The sequence below is a fragment of the Engystomops pustulosus genome, chromosome 4 (assembly GCF_040894005.1).
Source record: "Engystomops pustulosus chromosome 4, aEngPut4.maternal, whole genome shotgun sequence".
NCBI lineage: Eukaryota > Metazoa > Chordata > Amphibia > Anura > Leptodactylidae > Engystomops > Engystomops pustulosus.
Window position 1 is genome coordinate 162,012,680 of NC_092414.1, and position 14,551 is coordinate 162,027,230.

The 14,551-nt window shown below is 42.6% G+C and overlaps 1 protein-coding gene across 1 annotated transcript in view; it reads left to right on the plus strand.

Moving 5' to 3' along the window:
- Positions 1–2,521: 2,521 nt before the first annotated feature.
- Positions 2,522–14,551, plus strand: part of TMC3 (transmembrane channel like 3) — an 87,724-nt gene continuing 75,694 nt past the window's right edge. The window contains exons 1-2 of the mRNA XM_072148354.1: positions 2,522–2,859; positions 8,264–8,340. The gene's annotated coding sequence lies outside the window, so the exon portion shown is untranslated. The remainder of the gene's footprint in view (positions 2,860–8,263; positions 8,341–14,551) is intronic.

The following is a 14,551-nucleotide window of genomic DNA, read 5'->3' on the forward strand; positions in this document are numbered from 1 at the left end:
CTGTATCTATCTATCTCTCATATCTATCTTCTATCATCTATCTATATATCTAGGTGTATAATCAGAGAAAAGTCAAGCAGAGAAAGGTGGTAACCACCGAAACGTCGTGCATGGAACAAACTCATCACTTTTTGTTTCATCTAAAGGACTGGTAAGTGCTGCCTAATTTTTTCTTTATATCTATTTATAATCTACTTTATATTTATGCATCTATAAAAAATCTATTTATAAATCTTTATCATCTTTCATATTTATCTTCTATCATACCTCTACCTATCCATTGCCTTACCATACTGCTAAGTGTTATTATTGTGCACGGCTAAAGGGAGCCTCTTACTGAATGTGACTTTTCAGAAAATACTGCATATACTTGAGTATAAGCCGACACGAGTATAGGCTGAGACCCTTAATTTTAACAAAAAAAAAACTGGAAAAACCTGTTGACTCGCGTATAAGCCGAGGGTGGGAAATGCATTGGTCACAGCCCCAGTATATAGCCAGCTCCCTGTAGTATATAGCCATCCCCCAGTAGTATATAGCCAGCCCCCAGTAGTATGTAGCCAGTCCCCTGTAGTACCCTGTTTCCCCTAAAATAAGACATCCCTGAAAATAAGACCTAGTACAATTTTGTTCAGGCTTAGAAATATAAGGCCTTCCCTGAAAATAAGACCTAGTGGCAGTTATTGCAGCAGCTCCCCGCACGCCATACATTAATATTAGGACATCTTTTAGAAGGTTGTGACATGGGGAAGAATTCATGGAATTAAATCACCGGCTGTTGTGCTGCAAATGTGATACCAGCAGCTACCAGAATAAGAAAGGTCATTTATGGAAAGTGCTTTTACTAAACATGAGAGATTGGGGCCAATGATTAATAATAGAAACGGAGTCACAGGAAATTCAGCATGAAATTCAGTGTTTGCATAGTCATAAGGAGGTTAGAGAAGTTGATTTTTTGTTCAACAATAAATGTAAATTCTTGTTCATGGAAATATAAAACATCTCCTGAAGATAAGACCTAGTGTCTCTTTAGGAGCAAAAATTAATATAAGACACTGTCTTATTTTCGGGGAAACAGGGTATATAACCTTCCAGCCCCCTGTAGTATATATCCTGCCAGCCCCTTTAAGTATATATCCTGCCAGCCCCTTTTAGTATATATCCAGCCAGCCCCCTGTAGTAAATAGCCTGCCAGCCCCCTGTAGTAGTATATAGCCTACCACCCCCCTGTAGTGTATAGCCTGCCAGCCCCCTGTAGTGTACAGCCTGCCAGCCCCCTGTAGTAGTAGATAGCCTGCCAGCCCCCTGAGGTGGACAACCAGCCAGCCCCCCTGTAGAAGATAGCCTGCCCATAAAAAATAAACTAAGTACTCACCATTCTGACAGCCGAGGCAGCTCCTCTTCAATCTTCATATGCGTGGCAGGTACGAGGCAGCTCCCTGGGCAGCGCCTCTTCTTTCTTCATGCTGGCGCCAGGTCTGCGTCGGCTCCGTGCTTGCAGCCCGGCCGGTGCATAACTATGATGTCAGCCGCAGCGGCTTCTTTAAAAAAGAAGAGGCACTGCCCAGGGAGCTGTCGCAGACCTGCCACGAACATGAAGATCGATGAAGAGCTGTCCGGGCCATCGGAATGGTGAGTACTGAGTTTATTATTTTTATATACCCTAGTATAAGCCGAGTGGGGAATAACTCGGCTTATACTCGAGTATATACAGTAATTTTATTTTGGGGCCCCACTTTTAGTTTTGTCCAGGGCCCTACATTGTCTAAAACCAGCTTTGGGGACTTGGCCCAGTTTGCTACGCCGTAAAGCCGTAAAGCCATCCTTGGCCATGCAAGCAATGGAGGCATCCTTTTTGCTTCCACAGTTTACATGGTGTGCTATGGAAAACACTGAATGGAAAGATGCAGCAACACTCATCGGAGGCCATTAGATGCAATGCAGGATGGATATAATGTATTGTATCCCTACCACAGCCTCCTCCGGAGATCACCAGAGATGTCAGTATAAATATAGCAGCATTCTTGGAATTAACATACTGAAAATCAGCCTTAAGCAATTACTGGTTGTTGATGATGTTTGTTCCTCCTCCTGCTTTCAGGGGGAAAGGGAGTACCAGGACAACTTGCCCTCAGTTGTAAGGATGCATCAGGAGGATTCCCTACAACATAGATCCAAAGCGTCATGTGAATCCAGCCTTTTAGCAGTTCCAATTGCAACACCCCTGCCGATACAAGGCAGAGGGTTTGTTGCGAATACGTCCCAATATGTAGCTTGCAACGTGTGTGGAGTCTGATCAACCCCACAGCAGGTCACTACACAACACTGGGAACACTGCAGCGCTAGATCCTGCCTCGTAAGGCAGGAGTTAATTGTTTAATGTGATGTCATTCCATCAGCCAATCACACCTGTTATAATATTGTATTGTAAGCTGGGATGTAATTGGAGGAGTAACCACCACCTGACCAGGAGCTGAGGAGAAGTGACGGTTGGAGAGTGCCAACAGTCGGTTCAGCTAGTGTAGTGAGGAGAGACAGAGAGTGCAGTCAGTCAGGAGTCCAGTTTGACAAGAGTCAGTCAGAAAGACTAGTCAGTTAGACCAAGCAGTGAGAGAGTAGAGCTCTGAGGAGTTAGTGAGAGAAAAGGGATATAATCCTACCTTCAAGGGTGATATCTGAAGTAACCCAGGACAAGCTGAAGCATCCTACTAGGACACAGCTATCTCCCAGCCTGCCCTTGCATCCAGGCTGGTGATCAATCCCTGTGGTTCCCTCTTCAAGTGCATCTCCAGCCTGTTACCATTGTTAAGATTCGTTTGGCATGTTATCCACTACTCCTGTTGGTTCCAATAAAGAACTGTAAGTTGCTTTTAGACAACGTCTGCCTCTGTCTGATCCCTGCTACTACGGCTATCACCATTACGGGCATCCTATCCACTACACAGGGATACATACTCCAGATCTCAAAGGGTTGCCCCAGGGAGAACCACTATAGCAGCCTCTCCCTCATCATTTCTTGCCAACACCACCTGCAGGAGACCTGCCAGGCTGTAGGACAGCCCTCCGGTCTCCATACCAAGCACCGTGACACTAGCTTGCCTAGGCCGCAACCGCCAGCCACTCCGGTATTCTGGGCCCCCTGGCTTCCTCCAGGCCCCAAGAAAAAGGCTAGACCCCGGTGGGGATGTTGCACAATGGTTTGCTGTATTTGGAGGCTGAGCATTAAAATACTTTCCTCATCATCCATTGTTATTTAAGGATCTGAATCCAGCTTTCCAGAATCCAGATTCCAGAAGTAATGATACTGAGCTGCTGACTGTCGGGGAATGTTCTCTGCTAAACAGAGTGAGCCACTTGGGAAAACAGAAAGATTTTTATTTTAGATAAATACATAATACATTTTAAAAAATAATATTAATTAAAAATTTCCATGTTTAACAGAAACACAATTTCAACAACTAGTTGTATTCCATAAAATACTATGTAAGATTTAGGAGGCTTTAATACAAGGGACACAAAAGGAATAGTAGCAAGAACGGCAGCACTGGGCCATTCTGTTTGTGATTCCACCAGCAGAGGTCATTGTCCAAGCATTGAAAACATCCTCTATATTGTGTTATGTTACAGCAACAAAAAAACACAATGCAGTCAACTATGGACAATAAAATTACTCTGAAATTCAGTATTAATCCGTTCCAGACTAAGCCGTTTTAGGGCTTCAGCAACAACAGCGATTTTTCTATATGTGGTTATAATTTTGGAGTGCTTTAACAAATCCGAGGGATTTTGAGATTGTTTCTCCTGACACATTGGTCCAGATTTGCGCCAGATTTCTGTCGGACATTGCCTGTTCTTTTATGTTCAAACTGCTTGTACATGTATTTAAGACGTGTTCTAGACACTTGTTGCGGCTGCACTATACCTGACGCGACACAAAATTCTGAAATGGGCATTCCGATGCACACCCCATTTAATATGCAGTGTCCAACAGAATTGTGTCACAATTGTGCCCTCTGCACACTACACAGGCAAACTGCACATTGTACTTCAAATTGTCTGAAAAATTTGGATGATATCTTTTGTGTTCAGTTATGAAAGAAAAATGGAAACTTGAAAAAATTTTAAAAACATTCTCCACTTACAAAGTTCCAAATTCTCTGCTTCCTTTCAGGCAAATAACTCCATAACTTACATTTCCCGAATTACTGTTTTATGTTGACATGGTTTTTTTATCCATCCTCTCATTTTTCAAGGATGTTAGGAGATTTATAATTTTTCTGAAAATCGCCAAACCTATATTTAAAGGGAACTGAACACATGTTCCTCTGTGTGCCTCCGGTCCGGCCGCCACCCCGCACTCACCTGTCCCAGCTCCTGCTCCCCAGCGGACTGCGATGTGCGCGTGCCCCCGCCTCCTTGGGCACGTGCACTCAGGCTGTCGGAGATTTAAAGGGCCAGCGCACCTCTGATTGGCTGAACTCCTTCTCCTTATAATCAGGCACCTCCCTTCCTGCCTCGCCGGATCTTTGTGTGCGTCCACCATTGAGAAAGCTTCCTTGCAACATTCCTGAGCATTCCTGCATCCCTGTGTTCCTGCATCCCTGTGTTCCAGTGTTCCCTGTGCCTATGTTCATGTTCCCATCTTCCTGGACCTCCCGTTGCTGACCCCGGATTGGACTTGACCTTGCCTCTCTGCCGCCTGCCCTGACCCTGTGCCTGAACCTGACCACGAGACTGTCTTACGCTAAGGTACCTCGACCTCGGCTGCCACCGCGGGCTAGTCGCACCTGTGGAACAACCTGGTGGTACCCTGCCACAGCAGGACCATCCTGCTTTGCGGCGGGCGCTGGTATAGACTAGGTGCCACTTAGATTCCGGTCCCTGGTGTCAGCTAATACCTCCTCCCGCGGTGGTCCAGAGGATCCACTGACCCTGACACTTCTCAGCTTTCAAGTGACTTTGAAAGGACTAAATAATAGCAAAAACACTGCAAATTACCCCATTACAGAAACTGCACACCTCAACTTATGAAAAGCCAACTTTGAGAAGTTTGTTAACCTTTCAGGTGTTTCACAGATATTTAAACGAAATGGAGGTGCAACTTACAAATTGTAATTTTTTAGTCTTAATATTTTCATATTAGCCCAAAAATTAAACATAACAATGGACAAAGTTTGATACCCAATTTCCCACAGGTATATTGATATCCCATATGTGTTGGTAAACTGCAGTATGGTCACATGAAAAGGCAAAAAATGGAAGGAGCGCCATTCAGAGCAGATGTACATTGTCGCATTTTACATAAAATGTTTATTTTTTTGTAATGTTGACATATGGGGGTTTATTTTTTTGTGGAGTGAGATCCACTTTTCAGGTACATCATTAAGGGGGATTAATAGCTGATGGATGATGTTTAATTAAATCTTTCTTAAGAGTCAAGAAAATCATTAATTCTGGTTTAAGGTTTTTTCGGGTTTTTTTTTTCTGCCGTTCTTTGTGCTTTTTTTTCTATGGGTCACCATGATAATGACTTCATTTATATCGATTTTTATGGTTGTCTTGCTTTGCATTTGGTGAGAAATTTGTTTGTTTTGGCATTGCCATGTTCTAAAAGTCATAACATTTTTATTGTTTTGCTTACGGAGCTGTTTTAGGGCTTGTTTTCTGTGGGATCAGCAGTACTTTTTACTGTTTTATTTTCTCCTAGTGTGGCACATGAGCAATCATTTCATCACATGTTCAGTGTAATACTAATGTATTGCATCATATTAAAATTCTGCATAGGCTGACAGGAACATTGTTAGATTGGGATGAAGGCAGCCCATGGCCCATTCATCAGACCCCAGGGCTGCCATAGAAATGATCAGCAACTCAGCACTGAGGTTGCCGTTCTTCTGAGTGAGTAACCGGTAATGCCCTATAGAGGCCGCGGTCACCATGACTGCGGTGTCTTTTAAGTTAAACAGCCAGGATTGCGCCTACAGCCAGGATCCAACAGTATTCAACTGGGCTCATCTTCTGAGCCGGGTGATCAACGTAATGTAATAGTACGTCATGGTGCATTAATAACCACACCTTAAGAGGTACAGTTATGTCAAGGTGAAGGAAGGTGTTAAAGGTATTTGTTGTAGTATGTTCTACCTTACACTCAAACCTTGTAATTTTAGATTGTATATTCATTCCATTTACAAGACCTGAAGCTCTATAATGCCATAGATCTAAAATCTTAATGCAACAGAAATGTACATTTACTGAGATCAAAGATTTGGACCATTGAGAGATATTTTCAAAGAAAGTCTAATCCTGTATTAGCTGAAATGGCAGTCACCACCTGAAATGTAATTAAGATGGCCGCTCATGGTCTCATTTTAGAAGTTATATTCAGAATGCCCTCAAGGGTACTCAAATATTGAGCTCATTCTGCTATTACATATTCTTTGTAATGATTTAATGATAAACGTATGGATAGAAGTGGTGGTAGCATATCATTTTATTCATGAACATTATTTAGAGAAGTCCAATTGTTTAGAATTCTAAAGTATATACAGTTTATGTAAACAGCAATGATAAGATCGTGCGTCCAAATTCCTGCATGTGTCGCTTCCCCACTGAGGTTTGCTTGTAAGTGCTTGGCTTGCGACACAATTTTGAATGTTAATTCCGGTGCATTATCTGAATCCGTTGGATCGTCCGACGACAACAACCCCCGATTTGTGTCGCGTGAAAGCCGCGCCGGTGCAGCAAAATCCAAAAACCTCTTCTAAATGCGGCACACAAGGGAAATCGACGGGTATTCCGATGATAGTGTGGACCGCGGACCCTTAGTAAATGAGCCCCAATATGTTTGTTAAATTTTATTTGTTAAATTTTGATACCTTTAATACCTTAATACCTTTAAATTATATATATATATATATATATATATATATATATATATATAAAAAATAAATAATTATTTAGCTGTCTTGCCATATCTCTTACATACTTCTGTGTATAGACCTGAGTAAGGACGAGATGACATTTTCAATACTGCCAATTTTTTTTTCCCGTGAAAAAGTGGTGAAACCTGACTGTTTTCTGCTACAAAGTTCACTTTATGGGATAGTTTTTTTTACATAGTTTAATAAATCAGATATTGGCCCACGGGAACAACTAACATGTTTATGATTTCAGAGACACAACTCTGCTTCTGTCATGTGGCGGTACATCATTTGTACAAAGTAACATAAGGGAATATATTTATGTGTAACCTCATCTCTGTCTCATCTGCCCCCTGTGTTTCCCCCTTTGTTCTCACAGCCCTCCTGTGATTCCCACTATCCTCATACAAACACCCATATTTCCTCCTCACACAGCCCTCCCATATCTACCCCTCTCCTCACACATTCCCCCATGTTTCCTCCTCTCCTCACACAGCCCCCAGATGTTTCCCCATCTCCTCACACACCGCCCAGATGTTCCCCCCTCTCCTCACACAGCCCCCCTGTGTTTCCCCCTCTCCTCACACATTCCCACATGTTTCCTCCTCTCATCACACAGCCCTCCGATGTTTCCCCATCTCCTCACACAGCCCCCAGATGTTTCCCCCTCTCCTCAGACAGCGCCCAGATGTTTCCCCCTCTCCTCACCGAGCCCCCAGATGTTTCCCCATCTCCTTACACAGCCCTCCGATGTTTCCCCATCTCCTCACACAGACCCCATGTTTCCCCCTCTCCTCACACAGCCCTCCAATGTTTCCCCATCTCCTCACACAGCCCCCTATGTTTCCCCCTCTCCTCACACATTCCCCCATGTTTCCTCCTCTCCTCACACAGCCCCCCATGTTTCCCCCTCTCCTCACACAGACCCCATGTTTCCTCCTCTCCTCACACATTCAGCCATGTTTCCTCCTCTCCTCACTGAGACCCCTAGATTTCCTCCTCTCACTGATCCCTATATTTCCTCCTATCCTCACACCAGCCCCTATATTTCCTCCTATCCTCACACATCCCTCACGTGTTTACACCTCTTCTCACACAAACCCTAGGTTTCCCCCTCTCCTCACAAGCTTTAATTATACAGATAGAGCTTCCTCCATTAAATCCAATGTGATTTTGTTTTCAGTTTAGACAATGACAATAAAAGTGTAAACTGGCAAAAAAGCTGCAAACTGGTATGCACATGGGCTTACAAGATACAAAATGTATTGAAAATAGTGTATTCTTTATTATTCTCTCTTACTGTCCTTTGATTGGCTATAATGGATTTTCTTTTCCTTTTCCAGCATTCCAAGTAATACTGCTGGAATTGATGGGACTGAGATGAAAAAAACCAACTGGCATTGGAGTAAATTGGACTCAAGTGAGTTTCTTTGGCTGTTTTCATGGAGATAAATTAAATCTAATTTTCAAGGACAGACGCTCTATAGAGCTTGTAAACCAGACAAGATGGACGGCAATGGGAATAAGGAGCTAACACAGGCAAACAAACTTGGTCTCACTTGTGTGGCACTAGAGTTAAAGGCACAAGATCAATGGCAGTGGCAGATGTGTAGAAGATAATTCACTTGTTATTAGAGATCCCTTGGAGAACTATACAGGCATATGGCTTGTGTAAAGTCATGGATAGCATCTGCTTTGTGAAACAGTTTACCCTTGCTATTGGGCTTAAGTGTGTAATTATTCCTTCTCCACTAAAATGACAAGTGGGATGGATTATGGTAAAATGCATCACTGTAATCCATATAATAGCTCTCTAATAGAGGTAGCAGCAGTACAAACTGACAAAACTGTAAATGTTATACTAATTCATAAAAATAACCCAAAATATATCATTTAGTAAGTAAATAGGGGACTCTATGACTTTTTGATCACTTTTTTTCAGATTTTATGTGAGTGGTGATTCAGATATTTGAATTTTTGTTTTCCTTTATGGGCTGCAACACAGGGAATTATCAGTTATTATATTTTGATATATTATGCATTTTGGGAAGCATAACATGTACCATATATGATTATGTTTCTTTATTTTTGTTTTCATTTTACAGAAAAGGGGATGATTTGTAACTTTTCTTTGAATTATCTTTTTTTTAACTTTTTTAAAACTATTTTTAAGCCCCATAGGGCACATGAGCCCTAGGGGTTCTGATCACTGATACAATATACTGCAATACTCCTGTATTGCGGTATATGGTGATTATGCCATATATGAATAAGTCCCTGCTTCTGGCTTTATGACAGGCCTAGAGGGTGATAATCTTAATATTACTTAATATTATGGTGCATAAAAAGCATAGCCTTAGGGACAGTTGCTTCAACATTGCTTACTTCAGGGACAAGTAGCACAGCATGCAAAGGACAAGCTTTTTGTCTTCTGTTGTCGACAGTTGTAATGTATTTCAGGCAGCCTGAAATAATAGTAAAATAAAAATTAAAAATGTAAAAAAAATAATAAAATCACCCCCCTTTTCTTTAATACACATATAAAAAGTAAAGTCATAAATATGTTTGGACATTTTAGGATATTGCAATGCCTATTATTCCTGACGGTGAACCCCGTAATGGAAAATAACACTTTACTGTCCGAATCACAGCTTTCTAGCCATTTTGACTCCCATAGAAATTTTTATAAAAAGTGTTCAAAAGATCGTACAGTTTTCAAAATAATTTGAAACGTCATCCCATCCTGCAAACAGTGACACCGTACACAGCTCCGTATGCTGAAGTATAGAATAAAGTATGCGTGTCAGAATATAGTGATACAAGGCATTTTTTAATGCAAGTTTTAAAAATTTTTTTACATTATTATGACATAATTAAACTATATACAGGCGGTCCCCTACTTAAGGACACCCGACTTACAGACAACCCACAGTTACAGACAGACCCCTCTGACCTCTGGTAAAGCTCCCTGGATGCTTTACTATAGCCCCAGATTGCAATAATCAGCTGTAAGGTGTCTGTAATGAAGCTTTATTGATAATCCTTGGTCCCACTACAGCAAAAAATGTTTAAACTCCAAATGTCACTGGGGCCAAAAAATTTTTGGTTTGGATCTACAATTATAAAATATACAGTTTCGACTTACATACAAATTCAACTTAAGAACAAACTTCCAGACCCTCTCTTGTACGTAACCCGGGGACTGCCTGTAAATGTGTTATTGCTATAATTATATTAATCCAAAAAATAATCAGGGATGTCATCTGGACTGCACATTGAAAGTCATAAAAGCCTGGTCATGGCTGGTTTATGATGTATTATATTCTTTTCACTTCTCGATTATGGCTCCAACAATGCTCACTAGATCCTTTCTGTAGTTCAAAAATGTTTCTTTTACCAATGCGGACAGTATATTTTTTAACAATAAGGTTGTGATGGTCTTGAGACAGATCCCATATTCTACCCATTATGAGATGCTACATTTGTGGCAAATTGGTAATGAGGTAATGAGGCCATCAGTTGAATAAGCTTACGGTATATAAGTTTTCACTTAGTGGAAGGATGGCTTTCTAATTACTAAAAGATTTCAGCTGTCGTCGTGACTTTCCATGCCGTTTTCATGTCTCTTTCTTTATGTATTCATTACTTTATCCTGTTTCATTTCTCATTTTTACACATTACTAAATGTATGGACAAATATGTCTTCATTTATTTGTGAGTGTGGATTGGATGTGTTTTTACTGACATTTGGCGAGAATTTAATGTCAGTACTAGAGATGAGCGAACACTAAAATGCTCGGGTACTCGTTATTCGAGACGAACTTTTCCCGATGCTCGAGTGCTCGTCTCGAATAACGAACCCCATTGAAGTCAATGGGAGACTCGAGCATTTTTCAAGGGGACCAAGGCTCTGCACAGGGAAGCTTGGCCAAACACCTGGGAACCTCAGAAAAGGATGGAAACACCACGGAAATGGACAGGAAACAGCAGGGGCAGCATGCATGGATGCCTCTGAGGCTGCATAATCGCACCATTATGCCAAAATTATGGGCAACAGCATGGCCATGACAGAGTGACAGAATGAAGCTAGATAGCATCTAAAACATCCAATAATTGACCCTGACACTATAGGGGACGGCATGCAGAGGCAGCGGCAGCAGGCTAGAGAGTGTCATGGCGACATACCCTAAATGGACTCAGGCTTCAAACCAATGGGTGGCAGAGAGGAACCAAAGGAGGTGAGCAAGAAGCGCTCAAATAATATCGGTACATGATAAAAGTTTGCCAGTATATTTTGTGGATTACACAGCAGGGTGGCGACAAAGTTAACATGGAAGCCATGAAAACAACCCAAAATTCTGCCTGACACAGCTCGTTTGATAAGGGGACCATGTATGGAGGCAGTGAACTAGTAGTAGATTAACCCCTTAAGGACGGAGGGTTTTTCGCCTCATTTCTCGCTCTCCAACTTCAAAAATCCATAACTTTTTCATTTTTCCGTGTACAGACCTGTGTGAGGGCTTATTTTGTGCGTAACAAATTTTACTTTCCCGTAATGTTATTTATTTTAACATGCCATGTACTGCAAAGCTGAAAAAAAATTCCAAATGTGGAAAAATTGAAAAAAAACCGCACGTGCGTCACGTTCTTGTGGGCTCAGTTTTTACGACTTTCACTCTTCGCTCCAAATAACACGCCTACTTTATTCTTTGGTTCGGTGCGATCGCGGTGATACCAAATTTATACAGGTTTTATTGTGTTTTAATACATTTTCAAAAATTAAACGAATGTGTACAAAAAAGAAAAAATTTTTTTTGCCATCTTCTGATGCTAATAACTTTTTCATACTTTGGCGCACGGAGATGTGTGAGGGGTCATTTTTTGCGAAATGAGGCGACGTTTTCATTGCTACCATTTTGAGGTCTGTGCGACATTTTGATCATTTTTTATTTCATTTTTTATGTTATGTAAAAAGGTGTAAAAGTCGCATTTCGGACATTTGGGCGCCATTTCCCGCCTCGGAGGTCACCGCCGGCCGTAACCGTTTTTATATTTTGATAGATCGGGCATTTTGGGACGCGGCGATACCTAATATGTCTGTGATTTTTACTGTTTGTTATGTTTTATATCCGTTCTAGGGAAAGGGGGGTGATTTGAACTTTTAATATTTTATTAATTTTTTTTATTTTTTAAACTTTTTTTTTTCTTTTTTTTTTCACTATCTTTTAGACCATCTAGGGTACATTAACCCTAGATAGTCAGATCGCTGCTACCATATACTGCAATACTTCTGTATTGCAATATATGGCATTTTTGCAGCACATTCATTACAATGAGCCACTGGCTCATTGTAACGAATATGCAGCTGCCAGATAGCCTCGTGTCAAAAGAAGACACGAGGCTACCATGGCAACTGATCGCCGCCCCCCGATGACGTTCGGGGGCGTGGCGATCGAAAAAAAGATGGCGGCGCCCACGCGCCGCCGTCTTTTAAACGCCGCCGGCGACTTTGCCGGCGGCGTTTAGGGGGTTAATAGCCGCGATCGGTGCAAGCACCGACCGCGGTTATTAGCGGTGGGGGTTTTGTGCAAAATGCAAAAACCCCCACCTCTGTATGAAGAGGACTCAGCCAGTGAGCCCTCTTCATACATCCCTTATACCTCTGCGCCGTAGAGCTACGGCGCAGAGCGTTAAGGGGTTAAAGGTGCTGCAGTTAAAACTATGTTAGTTGGATCTTGGCATGGAGCTGGCGCTCCGCTGCCAGGCGAGCTTTCGCCAATCCAAGCCCCTGTCTATAGGCTACTCCCCAAACAGCACTTCTAAGAACCTTTTGTATAAGATCAAGTGTAGTAGCGTTCTTATAAGTTTAGGATATGGCGGGTGAGGGGAATGTAAACAGATGCGCAAGAAGCGCTGAAATAATATCCCTAAATGGTAAAAGTTTGCAAGTATATTTTGGGGATTACACAGCAGGGTGGCGACAAAGTTAACAACTTTGATGTGGAATGCCCTGTAATAGCTCTTGGGCGGTGTGCCTTTTATCGCCTAGGCTCAGCAGTTTCAGCACCGCCTGCTGTCGCTTAGCGACGGCACTGCTGCTGTGCCTAGAGCTACCGACTGATGGCGCCATGCCCACGGATGGTAATTCGGAGGAGGAGGAGGTGGAGGAGGGGTGGGAGGAGGTATAGTAGGCCTTTGAGACCTGGACCGAGGTAGGCCCCGCAATTCTCTGCGTCGGCAGTATATGACCAGCCCCAGGGTCAGACTCGGTCCCAGCCTGCACCAAGTTAAGTGTAGTAGCGTTCTTATAAGTTTGGGATATGGCGGGTGAGGGGAATGTAAACAGATGCGCAAGAAGCGCATGATGCGCATGGAGCTGGCGTTCCGCTGCCAGGCGAGCTTTCGCCAATCCAAGCCCCTGTCTCTAGGCTACTCCCCAAACAGCACTTCTAAGAACCTTTTGTATAAGATCAAGTGTAGTAGCGTTCTTATAAGTTTAGGATATGCCGGGTGAGGGGAATGTAAACAGATGCGCAAGAAGCGCTGAAATAATATCCCTAAATGGTAAAAGTTTGCCAGTATATTTTGTGGATAACACAGCAGGGTGGCGACAAAGTTAACAACTTTGATGTGGAATCCATGAAAACAACCCAAATTTCTGCCTGACACACCTCGTTTGATAAAGGGACGATGTATGGAGGCAGCTATATGGACGACTTTTGGAGGTAGCAATGGAGACAACGTGTGGAGGCTGCTATGGAGACAATTTAATTTGGATAGTGCCTGTATGTGGCAGTCCCAAACATTTTTCAAACCAGAGGAGCAGGTAGGTGGCCCTCCAGTAAAATGGGATAGATTGAGTGCCTGTATGTGGCAGTCCCAAAAATGTTTCAAACCAGAGGAGCAGGTAGGTGGCCCTCCAGTAAAATGGAATAGATTGAGTGCCTGTATGTGGCAGTCCCAAAAATTGTTCAAACCAGAGGAGCAGGTAGGTGGCCCTGCAGTAAAATGGAATAGATTGAGTGCCTGTATGTGGCAGTCCCAAAAATTGTTCAAACCAGAGGAGCAGGTAGGTGGCCCTGCAGTAAAATGGAATAGATTGAGTGCCTGTATGTGGCAGTCCCAAAAATGTTTCAAACCAGAGGAGCAGGTAGGTGGCCCTCCAGTAAAATGGAATAGATTGAGTGCCTGTATGTGGCAGTCCCAAAAATTGTTCAAACCAGAGGAGCAGGTAGGTGGCCCTGCAGTAAAATGGAATAGATTGAGTGCCTGTATGTGGCAGTCCCAAAAATTTTTTAAAACAGAGGACCGGGTAGGTGGCCCTCCAGAAAAATGGAATAGATTGAGTGCCTGTATGTGGCACTCACAAAAATTGTTTCAAACAGAGGACCGGGTAGGTGGCCCTCCAGAAAAATTAAATGCATGAAGTACTATAGCAAGAGCCAGTGGGCCCTGTCAAAAAATAGCCATTTTCCTCTGCTTTACTGTACAAAGAGGAGGAGAAGGAGGAAAATGAGGAGGAGGAGGAGGAGTGGATCAATTATTCAGGTTGAGCTTCCTTCACCTGGTGGAGATTGGAAATTCTGAGAAATCCAGCCTTTATTCATTTTAATAAGCGTCAGCCTGTCAGC